Source organism: Crocodylus siamensis, chromosome 3 (genome assembly GCF_052110815.1).
Source record: "Crocodylus siamensis isolate JL-2025a chromosome 3, ASM5211081v1, whole genome shotgun sequence".
Taxonomy (NCBI): Eukaryota; Metazoa; Chordata; order Crocodylia; family Crocodylidae; genus Crocodylus; species Crocodylus siamensis.
In genome coordinates this window covers 142,423,542-142,440,156 of record NC_143397.1, presented here as the reverse complement: position 1 = coordinate 142,440,156, position 16,615 = coordinate 142,423,542, and the positions used below count along the sequence as shown (strand labels likewise).

The following is a 16,615-nucleotide window of genomic DNA, read 5'->3' as shown; positions in this document are numbered from 1 at the left end:
GTATATACAGTATGCAAACACAAATCATGACAAAAATATTTTTTATGTAATAAAATTAAAATATGTTATAGTAGGTGTTCGACTTTTAGTGTATGAATTGTTTTTTCTTCTGGTTCTAAGATGGCAATCCCCCTTCCAAAAAGAAGTATTTCTGAGGGGCAGGGAGAGGGATTTCCAGTGGCAACCGACAGGGATTGGGGTGGGAAGTCCAGTTCCAAGATGGCAAACAGGGGGCGGGGCAACTGTCAGGGGGTGGAGCTACCCAAGTGGCCCTCAAAAGCTCACCAAACCTCGTTAAGTGCCCCTCTGCCCAAAATAATTGTCTGTCCCTGATTTAGACCGTGATCCTCTGTGCTTGTGATAATATTGCAAAAAGTCTAAAGCTGCCACAGAGTATTTTGTAATCCCACAGGTCAGAGCATAGCTGTTTATTTTATGAAGATGACACTGCACAAGAAGATGTATTATAGAGGAGTTTTGCCTTCACAGATAATACTCATGGCCTCATGAAGAAGTGCAGGGCTTAATGTCTACTCCCTGCTCTCAGAATGTTGGAGATTGCACACATGCTCATGAGTCATTAAGCATGATACTAGACACTGTGTTTTGTCTGAATTACACCACATACTGATTCCACCATGTCCTAACCCTGTTTTGTCATGTCATCCATCTGGATCTGTGTTGGTGGTCCCGCCTCTTCATGCCTGGTGTCATTTGGTAGAACTATTCATTGCTTTGTGGCTGCAGAGTTCGAGAGGGACCTGAACAGATGTTCTTACAGACTTTTTTGGATAACTGGTGGCCTGCAAACACACAGAACTATACATGATAGCATAGGAGGTCTCTTCTAGTCATACATTTCAAGGACAATCTGATTATATACCTGCATAAAAATGTTCTATCCAGGCATCAACAACATGTTGCTCTAATGATGCATGTACATTATAGTGATATTTCTCTTGTAATTTGTCTTAGAGCAATCTCTCACTCTCTCTTTTTACTTGCAGCTCAGCCAACTTAATACTATGCCTCTTTGCACCAGGAGAGTTTTTTAAACACACGAATAGACAATAGCGTCAAAGATAAACGTAATCATTATTATTCTTATAAAAAACACAAACTTTGGGGATAAGGAAATAAGCTTGGGCTCTAAATAGAGATCTACTACCAAACAATTTGGCACTCTACTATGTCTGTTCCAAGGCAAAGTGAGCCCAACTCCAAAACCTAAATTTGAGGCATAGGCACATTGCTATGATAAGCATGTCAAAAACATTGCTAAGCAAGGAGAGGAGCAGCAAGTTCATAAACCTAAGAGAATTTGCATGCTTCAGTTCAAAACAGAAAAAAAGCAGGTCCCTGCTGTTTCCAATCAGAAAGGGCCCAATTCTGGTCTTGTTCAAAATGAGTGCAGCCTTCCCTTCTCTGCACTGGTACAGAAACAAGCCTTAAGTTTTAGGAGCAAAAACCCCCCAAAACTTCTCTGAGTTTATGCTGTGAGTGTTGCAAGAAACCTGAGTAAATTAGATCCTCTGACAACAATATTTCCTAGCCATGCAAAGAAGTCATAACAGTTATGAAATCTGACTGGCAGATAAAACTGCTTTTCCTTAGGGTATATGGTATTCACTAGGAGCTATTAATCATTTTAATAACAATCGCAGGGGCATCTAATTGTCTTTCTGCACTAATGACAAAATAATTTGTGACCTTCTTAATAGGCAACATGTCATTTATGTTAGCACTGCCAAGTGAGATTCATGCTGTAATGTCATGTGCAATCATAAACTGCATTGCTGAGGCCCCCTCTACACATACAGATAAAGGCATAATGGGATCTAATTCATGATCCACACAATTGCACCTCCTGCCATACCATTCATGCATAGTAGGAGGTGCGATTGTGGGATTATGCATTAGATCCCATCAAGCCTTATTGCCAGTGCTAGGAAAGCCTAATCCCAGGCTCCCCCTGTGCCAGCAGGAAGCAAGCTCTCACTGTTGGGAGGCCCCTCAGCTGACAGAGCTGCCAGCTGTGGGGGAGACTGGGCTACACATGCAAATTGAAGCTCAATAGCAACCAGATATAAAGTTAGTCTGCGTTTTCAAGGTCTAACTTTATAGATTGTTGAAGCTTTTTATGGCATGATAGCTACTTTGCACGTGTAGCTGGTTTCAAGGTAATCATGCAATTAACCAGTTACTTGCATAATACCTGTAACATATAGAGGGTCCTGTAGCAGGGCACTAGGGTGCCTGCTACTGGTAACAATAATATGGGCTCAGCTGCCACTCACCAGGGCAGCACAGGTGTGGGTTGCTAAGACAACCAGTTGGGTCAGCTGACCAGAAGGGGGCAGGGCCTGGCCTTCATAAACAGCGAGGCCAAGACCAGTAGCAGTTCCCTTTTGGCAGCCTAAGAGGTAGGAGTCCTGCTGGAGCAAGTAGGGTGGGTATAGTAAGGAAGTTGGATGGCTTGAGTAGTGTTGGCATGATGATATGGGTTGGAGAGGACCCTGACAGGGATATGGATAAAGGATAGCCAGGTTGGCTTAGGATTTATGTTATGGCTGAGGGGCTTTGCATTTTCTGTTTTGGTTGTGGTTGTTACACCAGAGGACTGGGCAAGGCTATAGGGGTTGGAGGAGGCCTCATGGGAGCTCCCCAGTAGAGCGGGGGTTCCTGGTGCCACAGAGGGTGCTGTGTTTTGGGGTTTATATAGACCCTGGCCCCAGTGGGGCAGTGTTGTGCAGGGCAAGGAGCCCAGTGTGGGTGAGTGACCCGAGGAGGTGGGTCTGGGGGCCAGGTATGGTTATGGCCACCTGAGCCCTGATCGAGAGCATCGCGGTGAGTCCCAGGGAGGGTGAGAGCATGGTGTTGGGAGGAGCCCAATGTGGGCGCAGGTGAAAGGCCCCAGTGGGGCGTAAGCCCTGGGAAAAGGGTCTGGGGGCCAGGTGAGGCTGAGGCTACCTGAGCCCTGTTGTGAGAAGCCCAGTGGGTGTAAGACCCAGGAAAGGGGTCTGGGGCCAGGTAAGGCTGAAGTTGCCTGAGCCCCAATTGTGAGAAGCCCAGTGGGTGTAATACCCTAGAAGGGGTCTGGGGCCAGGTAAGGCCACGGCTGCCTGAGCCCTGATTACAAGAGCGCAGGGAGTGTGAGGCATGGGCCCCAGCTGGTGGTGATTTGCATAAAGGCAAAGGCAAGCCCAGTGTGGGCAATATCAGGAGCGTGAGGCAAGGCCCCGGTGTGGACGACGGGTTCGAGGCAAGGCCCCGGTGTGGGCAATGAGAGCTGTGGGAGATAGGCCCCGGTGTGGCGAGGGCCACAAAGGAAGCGAGGGGGCACCCATGAGGGCGCAAGCGGGCAATTGGGCAGAGCCCTGGTACAGCAAGGCACCGTGCCAAGGAGGGCAGGAAGGCAGCCTCCCTTTTATGATATTTACCAGCAAGACGTGGTGGGTGAGACAGAGGGTGCGTTCAAGACCTGATTTGGCACGGTAGGTAGGGGCACTAGGGGGGGTCACGGCACCCCTAGGTTGCCCCTGACACAGGTCCTGAGAGACCAGCATTACTTCTGGATCACACATGGTTTATTTTTCCTGTTTTCCTTTATCAGTTCAGAATAGGATACAGTAATTTAGTACGTGCTATATCAGAAAATGTACTGCAAATGTAAATTTTTTGAAATATAAAAGAACATACTGATTTTAAAACATTCAGGACACATGGTCAGATGTAAAAATTCCCTTGTTTCTCTATGTGTTGGGAAGTGGCACTGGGCACTTTTTTAATTAACGAGCCTTGCTAATTAAAAGTGCCTGTGCATCCCATGCATCAGCATCATGCATCCCCACACTGAAAAAATGGTGCTGGGATGCTTTGAACTAAAGCTCATTGGATATATTTTATTTCAAAGTGCACTGCCACCATTTTGTCAGTGCAGAGATGCTGTTGTACGTGACATGCAAGGCTTCCTCATCTGGAGATGTATGTCTGATGGATGGTCAGCTGAGGATATTCTACAGCTGAATCTATTCTCTTGACATTTGGAACAGTACAAGGAACTGGTTGTATATGGAAAAAATGACATGCCTTCAATCCTTTCTATGATACCAGAGAGGTATGTTAACCTCTGGAAATTATTTTCTCAGATCTTGAGTATTTTGATTGTTACAGATGCGTCTAAAAGTCCTTTCAGTGTTTGTGTTAAAATGTTCATTTCAGAGATTTACTGATTCAGATGTCAGCATTCTGCATGAGTCACTTCTGACTGACTAACTGAGAGTCTGTAGAATGCTTTAAATTGTTTAAAAGTTAGTTGCTTCACAGGGCAAGTTGATTCATATTGGGTTTACCAGGTCATTCTTTACTTTCCTCACTGAGCTATTATATAACTACAGTATTTTGCATGTATTTGTATAACATGACATGTATTTACAATGGAAGTATATAGTTGTGCAATGTTATTACATAGCAGTATCAAGGCTTCTTTCCTGTGTTGGTTTTTTGAAAGGAGGAGGAAGAAAATAAATTTATTTTCTGGAGCACTTTTGTTTAATCTGGCTTGCACATGCTGTATCAGAAAACATATTGTAAATGTAAATCTTCTGTTCTCAGAGGGCTCATCTACATGAGATGCTAGGTTGCTGCAGTGATGATCTGTGGTGATGTAGCTTGTCACTACGGTGATGTGAGGCTAATGCTATGTCACCATAGCATCTAAAAATAGCCATGTGCCGCTTGGACTGCACAATACCAAATGTACAGTCCCAGGCATGTGTAGATGCACACAGAAAGCATGAGATCATTGCTGTTAGATACAGCAATACAATGCAGTCTAATATTTGTTAGGGTGGAAATTATTACTATTTAATAATAAATTAAATGTTTATTCCACACCTTCAGGCACACTTGAGTCTCACAGAGACAGTAGACTATAAGTATGACTGGCAGGATTTGATTTTCATCAATAAACATTAATAGATGGTGATTTCACTTCACACTTGCAGACCAGTGGAAAGTTCAAGCTAGTGCTGTCCAGCTTCTAAACTCTATGCTTAGATGTGCACTAGAGTGGGCCATGTGCTGCATGGGCTGTACCAGGCCATGCATAAGTCACTGCACTGCATACAGCACAGACTTCCCCTATCACTTCTCTGGTACACTGTTTGCCCAATGCCAATATAAGTAGATTCCCCTGTTGCTGCCTTGGGTGCCTGTGCGGGCATCACCTCCCACCACAACTGCAATACAAAGGCATAATTCCCCTTCACCTCCCCCATGAAGCCCTGATTTCCACCCCCTCTCACTCATCTCTCCTACACCCCAGACCAGGACTTGCCCTCAGCTACCTGTACAGCATGCTGCACTTCTACACATGGGCAGAAGCAACAAATGGCAACCAGAGGAGGGAGAAGGAACCCAGATATCCCAACTGCTGATGCAGCAGGAGCAAGAGAGAGCCCAGGGGCTGCAACCTAACCCCTCCTGAGCTGCATGAGGCCTGTGGGCTGCCAGTTGGACAGCCCAGCTCTAAACTGTGAACTCTAGTTTGACCAGTGATTCACGTGTTTATGACCTTTAAACTTATTGTAAAAGAAACTGGGAAGAAAATATAGGCCTTGCTGGGACTTTGACTCAGAAAAATGTTCTAGTTAGTTCAAAATTCTGAAGTTTCTTGAATTACTTCTGCATCTGATAGGTTGTGAACCATTTAAACTACAACCTCCGTATCTACAGAAGATTTACCTGTAGACATTAGGCTTTTTCAGTCAGTTATTACCGTTCTTGACTTTCCTGGCTTGTGTTATGTAATGAACTTCTAAAAAGGTTTGAAGATTAATATCGTCAGTAAAGAAATAAAGACTGTCCTCTCTTTTCTTAAGAGTATGAAATCAGTTGTAATATAAGAGGGATGAAAAGTGTCAGCAGCTTTTGTTTTTTTGGGGCTTAGAGTTAGAATGCAAATCACTGGATGTAGTCTTTGTTATGTAATGTACTTAACTCTCAGGGAAAATAATCAAAAACTCCAACTGTTTTTCAGGGAGTTTAAGTCACAGTGAACTACAAAACATTTGAGAGACCGAGAGATTTGTTGTCACTCAGTTTTTATAATTTTCTTATGGAAAAGATCATCCATTGTTTGTGATTGCTATAATGAAAGAGAGGCTTAAACCTCAGTGTTTTAGATCAGTTCTTGTCCAGTCAGAAGTCTGCTTACTGATGGGTGCTATCTATTTAAAGGTCTCTGTTACTTTAGTATCTGAACACTTCATAATTGTGTGCATGTATGTATTATACTTGCTCTGTTCTGTTGAGGCTGGGTGGCTAGATAAATGAACAAAAAAACTGGGATTGATTTCCTTCCCACCCCTTCTCTGATTTACTTGCAGAAAGAGATGGGCTTAACTGAAAACCTGTATAGGTCCACATGAAAAGTGAAAGCTCTTTCACCAGTTGATGGCTGGAGGGCTGAGCTGTCTCATTCTCCTTTCCAAGTGAGTAACATTTAACACGCGGTGTACATGTTGATTAATGTGCAAACAGATGAAGACAGACATAAATACACAAACAAAACCCAATTCTCATCTGCTGATATCTAGGGATCCTGGTTTTCTCTGATTAAAAAAAATTGCATATTCTCTGATTAAAAAAAATTGCATATTCTCTGATTAAAAAAAATTGCATATTCTCTGATTAAAAAACCCCAAATCTGTGATTAAAATGAAAGGCTGCTATATAGATAGGTATCAGTTGAACACAAAGTTTTCTTGATATACTTACAATTTTAAAGCAATTTGGAAGCCTTCCAGTGCTTCAATCACTATAATAAAATAAATTCTAAATAGCTATACATTTTGGTATTTGATTTGGAGTTTTTTATCCTGGAAAATCAGAGGTCCCTCTGCCCCTTAGCTCATAAAATGCAGGTCCAGGCCCCTCACTCCCAAGCTACAGCCCCTTGGCCCTGCTGGGGTCCCTCACTTCCCCCCCCCCCACTGCCTTCCAACCCTGCTAGTGCCTCTCACTCCCCCTCCCAGAGCCCTGCTGGTGCCCCTCACCCTCCACCCACAGCCCCCTGCCCTCCCCAGCCCTGCTGGAGGGGACCCCAGCTGCCAGGGTTACAGGGCCAGGGACCCAGGTCCACAGCCATCTGCCTCCTGCAGCAGCATCTGAGCCCTGGCTGCCACCCACAGGAGGCAGCAGCTGCTGCAGCAGAGCACAGCATGGAGCCCACTTCCCCCCACCCATACTGTCTGTTGCCTGCCTGCTGTGGGCTTAGGTGGGAGCGGGGGGAGCACTGCCTCCCCACTGCTCTGTGCACTCCTGGGTGGCAGGGGGGACCCAGGTCCCCCAGATCTGTATGTAGGGCAGGGGTCCCCTGCACTGCCCTGGTGAGGTATCTCCTGTTCATGTGGCAGCTGCAGGGGCAGTGGCATGAGGCTGTGTCCCCCAGTACTGCCATGCAGGCAGGAGGTGTCTTGCCAGGGCAGTGCAGGGCTCACAATGGCCCCGCTGTGCCCTGCCCTGCTAGGTCCCACCTACTGGGCTGCGGAGGCCTCAGGGGAGGGCAGCAGGGTGGGGATCCGAGCCCACAACTGTTCCCACCCCTGCCCCGTGCACAGATCTGGAGGCATGGATCCACTCTGCCTCCCTGGGATTGTGGGTAGCAGTGGGATACCAGCCCCACTCCCTGCCCCCTGAATGAGTCACCAGTGGCCCCATGCATCCCCTGGCTTGGAAGACCCAACTCCAGCCCTGCCCAACACTTACCTGTGGAAGCTGCTATCCAGGCTGACCACCCTCCTTCTGTTCCCACCCCAGTCCTTTGCGGGCTGGAACTCTGGAGCAATTTGTAAAAGTGCAAAATCTGTGGGTTTCTCCATTAAATTAAAAATCCGTGTTTTTCTTGAGTGAACAGAGAAGGAAAGGCGGGGAGTGGGAATCCATGTTTTTCTCCATGTTTCTATGGGAAACGGAAAATCCAGATCCCTGCTGGTAACTGTACATGTGTGCAGAATCAGATATATCCTCAATCAGAGGAGATGTGACTGTCTGGAGTGGCATCCACTCCTGGAGACCTGCGCGCACACACGCACACACGCACACACCCTCCCAGATACCCTTGGCTATTGTAGATCTGTATTTCTCACTCTAGCCCTGTGAAGTTGGACATTTTACAGAGGCGGAACAGAATCCCAGACAAACTAAGAGTATGTTTGTGATGTAATATAGCACCAAGACAATTAAGCTAGTTTTAAATGAGCTATTTCAGATACCAGCAGCAGTTTACCCACGGTAGTGTGGAGTTTTGCAGAAAAGCAGGATAACCTACCTCACATAGAACTCCCTGCTTTGGGGGCTGCTTCCAATAATCAGGCGAGCTCAGGAATCTCTATGCTATGCTTCACTTTGTAGACAGACCGTAAGAGATTTGTTGAAGCATATGCAAGAATTCTGTGGCAAAGCAGGGGATGGACCCAAAGCCTCCTAAGTTCCTGACTAGCTGGACTGCCCTTGCTAAGCATTCCTGTATCATCATGTTTATTTTCTAACTTAAAACCCATGAGAGTGTACAGCTTTTCCTGCCCCTGTATACCATTCTTTTCTTGGGTTTGACTAAGAGGTCATGTGGCAGCCTGATTGCCCCAGTGCAGAAAAGAGAAATTTAAAAAAACATGCAGAGGCACATCTCTAAAACCAGCCCCCATCCCTTCCCCAACCCCTTTTTCCCATTAACATTTCTCTTTGCAAGCCCCAAGGAAGTTAGATTTAGTGGAGTGGATTAGGAGAGTTGAACTCAGCTGCTAAATAGTCATTAGGGCTGTGCAAAGCTTCAGGTACTGATTCAATTAGGAGGAGCTTTGGCCCAATTCCGTGGCCAAATCCGAATCGAATTGGGGGACTAATAAAAATGTCCGAATCAATTCAAAGCTCTCCAAGTCTTTGGAAAAGATTCAGAGAGCTTTGCTGATTTGGACAGTCCCTGCCAGCTGCAGCAGGGAGCTGGACCTGGACTCAGAGCCAGTAAGTAGGGGGTGGGGGTGGGGGGGGCTGGAGGAGAGGGGAGGGCAGGGCCCCTTCCCCTGCCTGCTCCTCCAGCCACCCCAATCCCCGCCTGCTCCCTCAACCCCCACATGGCTGCCCTGCCTGCCCCCGCTCATGGTGCTTTAAAAAAAAAGGCCCAACTCACCGGGTGCTGCTGGACAGGGGGGGCAATCCCTGATGCCCCCTCACTGCCCCATGCTGCATGTGCCTCACGAGCCCCTCCCTTCTCTCCCCCCTCACTCTCCCAGTCTCCCGCATGGCTGCTTCACCCACCCCAGAACTGGCCCTTTACAAAAAAAAAGAAAAATGAGAAAAACCCTGGGACTCACCAGCTCCTATAGTGGCCTTGGGGTTTGGGGGGGGCTCATGCAGAGCCCCCCCATGTGGTGTGGGGCAGCGGGGAGCAGTGGAGATGACTGCCTGACATCAGGAACTGGTGAGTCTGGGGGTTTTTCTCAATTTTTTTGTCCTTAAAGGGCCAGAGCTGGGGCAGATGGGGCAGCCATGGGGGGGCGCTGGGACAGTGGGGGAGGTGGGGTCGGGGGGCTCTTGTAGAGCCCCCCATGCAGTGTGGGGCAGTGGGGAGGGGCAGCATGGATTGCCCTCTGCCCAGCAGAACCCAGGGAGTCGGGGCTTTTTTGAAATGGAATCAAAGCACTGCCCCCTGAATCGGACAAATCCAAAGCAAATACTAGCTGCTTCACACCAGCCTTATAGCCATCCCTCTTTCTCTTCCTCTCCCTCTCACCTGCCAAAGTTCATGGGGTTGTGGCAGATAAGACAGTCTTCCAAAAGTTTGGGCACCCTGAGCTACCTATAACACTTACTATGACCTCTACCCTTCTAAGGAAGTAGTAATGAAACAAATGCTCACAGTACAAACTACAAGAAGCTGAAGCACCTTGCAGTAGACAATGGTGGTTAGTTTTGAATAAGAGAGCATGGGGCCAAAAATGGCTCCAAGTTAATGCTTTACTGAGGTTCATACATGGTCTTATTTACAGACCTGCTTGGGTAAAATCTTTTTCACCATAAAAATATCAGGGACAACACAAATTACTGTTGTAAAGAAAATTCTTTCAATTTATGGTATACAGATCAGAAAAACAAGCTACTTGAATTACCAGAAATCTTTTTTAAAAGTTTGGGTTTTTTTCATTAAAAACAGGCGGGGATTGGGGTGGCTGGAGGAGCAGGCAGGGGATGGGGCCCTGCCCTCCCCTCTCCTCCAGCCCCCCCCACCCCCACCCCCTACTTACTGGCTCCGAGTCCAGGTCCAGCTCCCTGCTGCAGCTGGCAGGGACTGTCCAAATCATGGATTTTTTTCTTACTAAAATTCTTGTTTAATGGGCAAGCCACTTATATACTGAAAGAAAATTTCACTAGAAAATTTCCAAACAGTTCTAACAATGTGTGAGTTTAACAGTAGTCAAATGCTGCTCAGCTCATTCTGTTCATATGGCAAGGTAAGTTACTGGTCCCTAGAGGCCTGCAATCTAGTTTAAGATATGGCAATGCTATTAAGGATACCAAACAGTCAGTAGGAGATGGGGCAAAAGGGTAAGATTTACAGGAAGAAGCTTGCCTGGTTCCTCAGTTCAGCTTTATGTATATCTTGGTGCCATTGACTGTGATAGGAAGATGAAGGTCCATTTTTAGTATTCAGGAGTACTTGACTATATACAGATGTGAATACATGCTGTATTTACACAAAAATATATTAGTAGATGAATACCAATATGATCTGGCTTCGTAAACTTTTCTTTTTCCTTTTCAAGACTAGCTCTGTGTTTCTATTATTGCTAAGTTGCGTGACTTCCCTTTTCTTATCTGATTTTTTTTTTTTCTTCCTCTTGATTATTTAATCAGCATTTTGTAGGTAAAGACACATTACTACAGCCTTTTAAGGTATACAAGTGCTGCCACATGACTTGGAAGTCAGTCATTAGTTTGCTATCAGATAAGACCCATCTGATTGGTACGTTTCATTCACGGCTGAATAAACATTTCTGATAATTTTATTTTTTTAAAGGGAATAACTAAAGGAGTGGGACCCAGATATTGGCACATCTCCAGTGGTGACTATGAAGGCTGGCAGCTAATTTCCTTCCAGTTCTCCATAGTACACAGGTGGGATTTCTTTCCCTTCTGTGTAATGAGCGCTATGTCTTTCTGCCTGCTTTCAAGCCGCAAGCTTCACTTCTTCTTTTCCTCCTATTAAGCACTCCAGGGTGGTCAAGTTTGAGAAGAAGTTGTACCACAAATTCAGGTTGAAATATGCAAAATTATTTTAAACTTCTGAAACACAGTGGAGTCATTGAGCTGGGACCACCAGCTAAATATGTTAAGTGTCATAGAATCATAGAAGTAGGGTCGGAGGGGACCTTGTAGATCTTCAAGTCCGACCCCCTGGTTGGGCGGGAGAAAAGACTGGACTCAAATGAGTCCAGCCAGGTAGTCATCAAGCCTCTTCTTAAAGATCCCCAGGGTAGGAGCCAGCACCACTTCCCTAGGAAGTTGGTTCCAGCTCCTAGCCGCCCTAACTGTGAAGTAGTTCTTGTGGATGTCTAATCTAAACCTACTCTCCAATAATTTGTGTCCATTGTTCCTTGTCATGCCAGGGGGCGCTAGGGGAAACAGCGTCTCCCTTAAACCCTTCTGGTCCCCCCTAGTGAGTTTATAGACAGTCACCAGGTCTCCCCTCAGCCTTCTCTTGTGAAGGCTGAACAGGTTTAGGTCCTGCAGTCTTTCAATGTAGGGTCTGCCCTGTAGTCCCCGGACCATGCGGGTGGCCCTCCTCTGGACCCTTTCAATGTTGTCCACATCCCTTCTGAAATGGGGCGCACAGAACTGGACACAGTACTCCAGCTGTGGCCTGACCAGCATCGCATAGAGGGGGAGGATCACCTCCCTGGGTCTACTTGAGATGCACCTGTGGATGCACGACAAGGTGAGGTTAGCCCTGCCAACCGTGACCTCACATTGTTGGCCCACGTTCATCTTGGAGTCAATAATGACTCCAAGATCCCTTTCTGCCTCCGTGCTCTCAAGAAGGGAGTTTCCCATCTTATAAGTGTGCTGCTGGTTTCTACTGCCTAAGTGCAATGCCCTGCACTTGTCAGTATTGAAACGCATCCTGTCAGCCCACTCCTGTAACCTGACCAGGTCTTGTTGCGGTCTTTCCCTCCCTACTAGCATCAGCGAATTTAAGCAGGTTGCATCTTACCCCATCGTCCAAATTGCTGATGAAGAAATTGAACAGTGCAGGCCCCAGGACCGAGCCCAGGACCGCTGCCCACTTCCCCCCAGGTCGAATATGACCCGTCCACCCCCACCCTCTGAGTACGACCCTTGAGCCAATCTGGAATCCATCTGACTGTGTAGGCTTCAATGCCACAATCGCCTAGTTTTTTAATGAGGATGGGGTGGGAGATGGTGTCAAAGGCCTTGCTGAAGTCTAGAAAGACTACGTCCACAGCGACACCTGCATCCATTGCCTTTGTGACCTGATCATAAAAGGCAATCAAGTTGGTCTGACAAGACCTGCCCCTAATGAAACCGTGCTGGTTGCCCTTGAGCATCATCCCTGAAGCCGGCCCATCACAGATGTGCTCCTTGAGGATCTTCTCAAAGAGTTTCCCAAGGATAGAGGTAAGACTGACAGGCCTGTAGTTGCCTGGGTCCTCCCTCTTCCCTTTTTTGAAGATGGGGGACCACATTAGCTATCTTCCAGTCATCTGACACCTGGCCCGAGCACCATGAGCGCTCGTAGAGCCATGCCAAGGGCCCTGCAATAACCCCAGCTAGCTCCCTCAACACCTGGGGTGGAGAGCATCTGGACCCACTGACTTGAACATGTCCAGCCCCTCCAGAAGCTCTCTAACCCAGTCCTCCCTAACCTGAGGTCTGGAGGTGTTTCCCTCAAGTCCATCTGGCATCCCAGCGGGGAAGTCTCGGTCCCTGCACAAGAAAACGGAGGTGAAGAATTGATTAAAGAGTTCTGCTTTCTCCTCTGGTGCAACCACCAGATTGCCCAGCGTACCTTGCAGGGACCCCACGTTACCCGGTGCCTTCTTCCTCCCTATGTATTTGAAAAAGGACTTTTTATTATCCTTGATCTTGGACGCTAGTCCTAGCTCAATGTCCGCCTTAGCTTTTCTGACAGCCCCCCTACAGGCCCGAGCAGAGGAGGTATACTCCTTTTTGGAGATAGCACCCCCCCTTCGACTGGGTGTACGCTGCCTTTTTGGCAAGCAGGCATTCCCAGACACCATTGGTGGTTTTAAAGAAGGGGAAAGTACCTCAGTAGCCTGGTTATTAATAAAGAAACTTATTACCCAGGTGTGATATAACTTTGGGCTAGATTCCAAAACTCATAGTGAGCACAGTTGTATTCCTTAATGAATTCCACTGATTTCAGTGAATAAGAATACTAGAATCATGTCCTACAAGAGCTAAGGGAAGAAAGAAACAGTGGCTCCAATCCTGCAATATAATCCAGACATGGGGCCAATGTGCATTAGGCCTGTGCGAAGCGGCTAGTATTCACTTGTGATTCAGGTTCAGTCATCACCAAGAAGGACTATGTTACAGTCGCCCGAGGATGTAGGGGGGCAGTCAGGAAGGCCAAGGCAGAGATGGAGATAGGACTAGCTTCCCAGATTAAGGACAATAAGAAGTCCTTCTTCAAATACATAGGGGGTAAAAAGAGGGTCCCGGGTAATGTGGGGCCCCTGCAGGACACGATGGGCAACTTAGTCGTCATGCCAGATGACAAAGCTAACATATTTAATGATTTCTTTGCCTCTGTCTTCCTAAGTAGGGACCAGTTCAGCCACCTCCCTGCTGGGCCCCCCTCGGGCCCCGGGAGAGACACGCCTGGGCCAGGGGTTAGCGAGGAGTTAGTTAGGGTACTTCTGGAGAGGCTGGACGTGTTCAAGTCCGCTGGTCCGGACGATCTTCACCCTAGGGTTCTACAAGAACTGGCCGAGGTCATTGCGGGACCCCTGGCGCGGCTCTATGAGCACTCGTGGTGCTCTGGCGAGGTGCCGGAGGACTGGAAGAGGGCCAATGTGGTTCCTATCTTCAAAAAGGGAAAAAAAGAGGACCCGGGAAATTACAGGCCAGTTAGTCTTACCTCAATCCCGGGTAAGCTCTTTGAAAAAATTATCCTGGCACACATCCAGGAGGGCCTTGCGGGGGAATGTATGCTGGTTGGAGGGCTGCACCCAGAGGGTGGTAGTGGATGGGTTCTTCTCGACCTGGAAGGACGTGGGCAGTGGGGTTCCGCAGGGCTCGGTCCTCGGGCCCGCACTGTTCAACATCTTCATCAGTGACTTGGATGAGGGGGTAGAAAGCACCCTGTTCAAGTTTGCTGATGACACTAAGATGTGGGGGGATGTGGGTGCACTAGAAGGGTGCAATAGGCTACAAGCTGACCTTGACAGGTTGCAACGGTGGGCGGATGAGAATAGGATGGGGTTTAACACTGATAAGTGCAAGGTGTTGCACATGGGGAGGAAGAACCGGCACCACATTTACAGGTTGGGGAACTCCCCTCTTGCCAGCACGGAGACGGAAAAGGATCTTGGAGTCATCATTGACTCCACGATGAACATGGGCCGGCAGTGTGGGGAGGCAGTCAAGGCCAATCGTACCCTGTCATGCATCCACAGATGCATCTCGAGCAGGTCCAGGGAGGTGATCCTCCCCCTCTATGCGGCACTGGTCAGGCCGCAGCTGGAGTACTGCGTCCAGTTCTGGGCGCCACACTTCAAGAGGGACGTGGACGATATGGAAAGAGTCCAGAGGAGGGCCACTCGTATGATCAGGGGTCAGCAGGGCAGGCCTTATGAGGAGAGGCTACGGGACCTGAACCTGTTTAGCCTCCACAAGAGAAGGTTAAGGGGGGACCTTGTGGCCTGCTACAAACTGGTCAGGGGGGATCAGCAGGTATTGGGGGAGTCCCTGTTCCCCCGTGCGCTGCCAGGAGTGACCAGGAATAACGGTCACAAGCTGGCGGAGGGTAAGTTTAGATTAGATATTAGGAGGCGCTACTTCACAGTCAGGGCGGCTAGGGCCTGGAACCGGCTTCCAGGGGAAGTGGTGCAGGCTCCTAGCCTAGGGATTTTTAAAAGGAAGTTAGATGAGCACCTTGCCGGGGTCATCTGACCCCGGTGCTCTTTCCTGCCAAGGCAGGGAGTCGGACTAGATGATTTTCCTAGGTCCCTTCCGACTCTAGCTACTATGAAACTATGATACGGGTGACAGTCATTTGATTTGGTGATTCGAATCACTGTCCTGATTTGATTCAGCTGAATCTGCGAATCAGAGAGGCCCATCCCCTGCCTGCCCCAACTCCCAGCTCTTGTTTTAAAAAAAAAAAAAGCCCTGACTCAGCGGGTGCTGCTGGACAGGGGGCGATCCCCACTGCCCCATGCTCTGCCCTCGCTCCTGCAGCCCCCCCTCACAGGTGCCCCGCCTTGGCCAGCTCCAGCCCTTTAAGAAAAAAAAAACAGAGAAAACCCACGCACTCACTGTTCCTGCTGGCAGGGGGGCAATCCCCACTGCCCCATGCCATGTGGGGGGCTCTGCACAAGCCCCCTGAAACCCCAAGGTCACTGCAGGAGTGGTGGGTCACAGGGCTTTTCTTGTTTTTGGGGGGTTTTTTTCATAGTTTGTAGGGTCGGAAGGGACCTGAGCAGATCATCAAGTCTTACCCCCTGCCATGGCAGGAAAGAGTACTGGGGTCAAATGACCCCAGCAAGGTGATTGTCTAGCCTTGTCTTAAAGACCCTCAGGGTAGGAGCCAGCACCACTTTGCCTGGAAGTTGGTTCCAGATCCTAGCCACCCTGACCGTGAAGTAGCGCCTCCTGATGTCTAATCTGAATTTACCCTCTGCCAGCTTGTGACCGTTATTCCTTGTCACTCCTGGTAGCGCTCTGGGGAACAGGGACTCTCCCAATGCCTGCTGGTCCCCTCTGACTAATTTGTAACAGGCAACTAGATCCCCCTCAGCCTTCTCTTGTGGAGACTGAAGAGGTTCAGGTTCCGTAGCCTCTCCTCATAGGGCCTCCCCTGCTGCCCCCTGATCATGCGAGTGGCCCTCCTCTGGACCCTCTCCATGTTGTCTACCTCCTTCTCGAAGTGTGGTGCCCAGAACTGGACGCAGTGCTCCAGCTGTGGCCTGACCAGTGTCGCACAGAGAGGGAGTATCACCTGCTTGGACCTGCTTGAGATGCATGACAGGGCGCGGTTGGCCTTCCTGACTGCATCCCCACACTGCCAGCCCATGTTTATCTTGGAGTCAGTGATGACTCCAAGTTCCTTTTCTGCCTCTGCACTGACAAGAAGGTAGTTCCCCAGCCTGTAGGTATGGTGCTGGTTGTTCCTCCCCAGGTGCATCACCTTGCACTTGTCAGTTTTGAAACCCATCCTATTCTCATCCGCCCACCCCTGTAACCTGTCTAGGTCTGATTGTAGCCTATTCCTTCCTTCTAGCATGCCCACATCCCCCCCACATCTTAGTGTTATCAGCAAATTTGAACAGGGTGCTTTTTACCCGCTCGT

At 48.4% G+C, this 16,615-nt stretch overlaps 1 long non-coding RNA gene across 1 annotated transcript in view; it reads left to right on the top strand.

The window, feature by feature from the left end:
• Positions 1-16,615, top strand: part of LOC149868927 (uncharacterized) — a 291,022-nt gene that overhangs the window by 150,421 nt on the left and 123,986 nt on the right. The window contains exon 3 of the long non-coding RNA XR_016441043.1: positions 6,390-6,494. This is a non-coding gene — a long non-coding RNA (uncharacterized LOC149868927). The remainder of the gene's footprint in view (positions 1-6,389; positions 6,495-16,615) is intronic.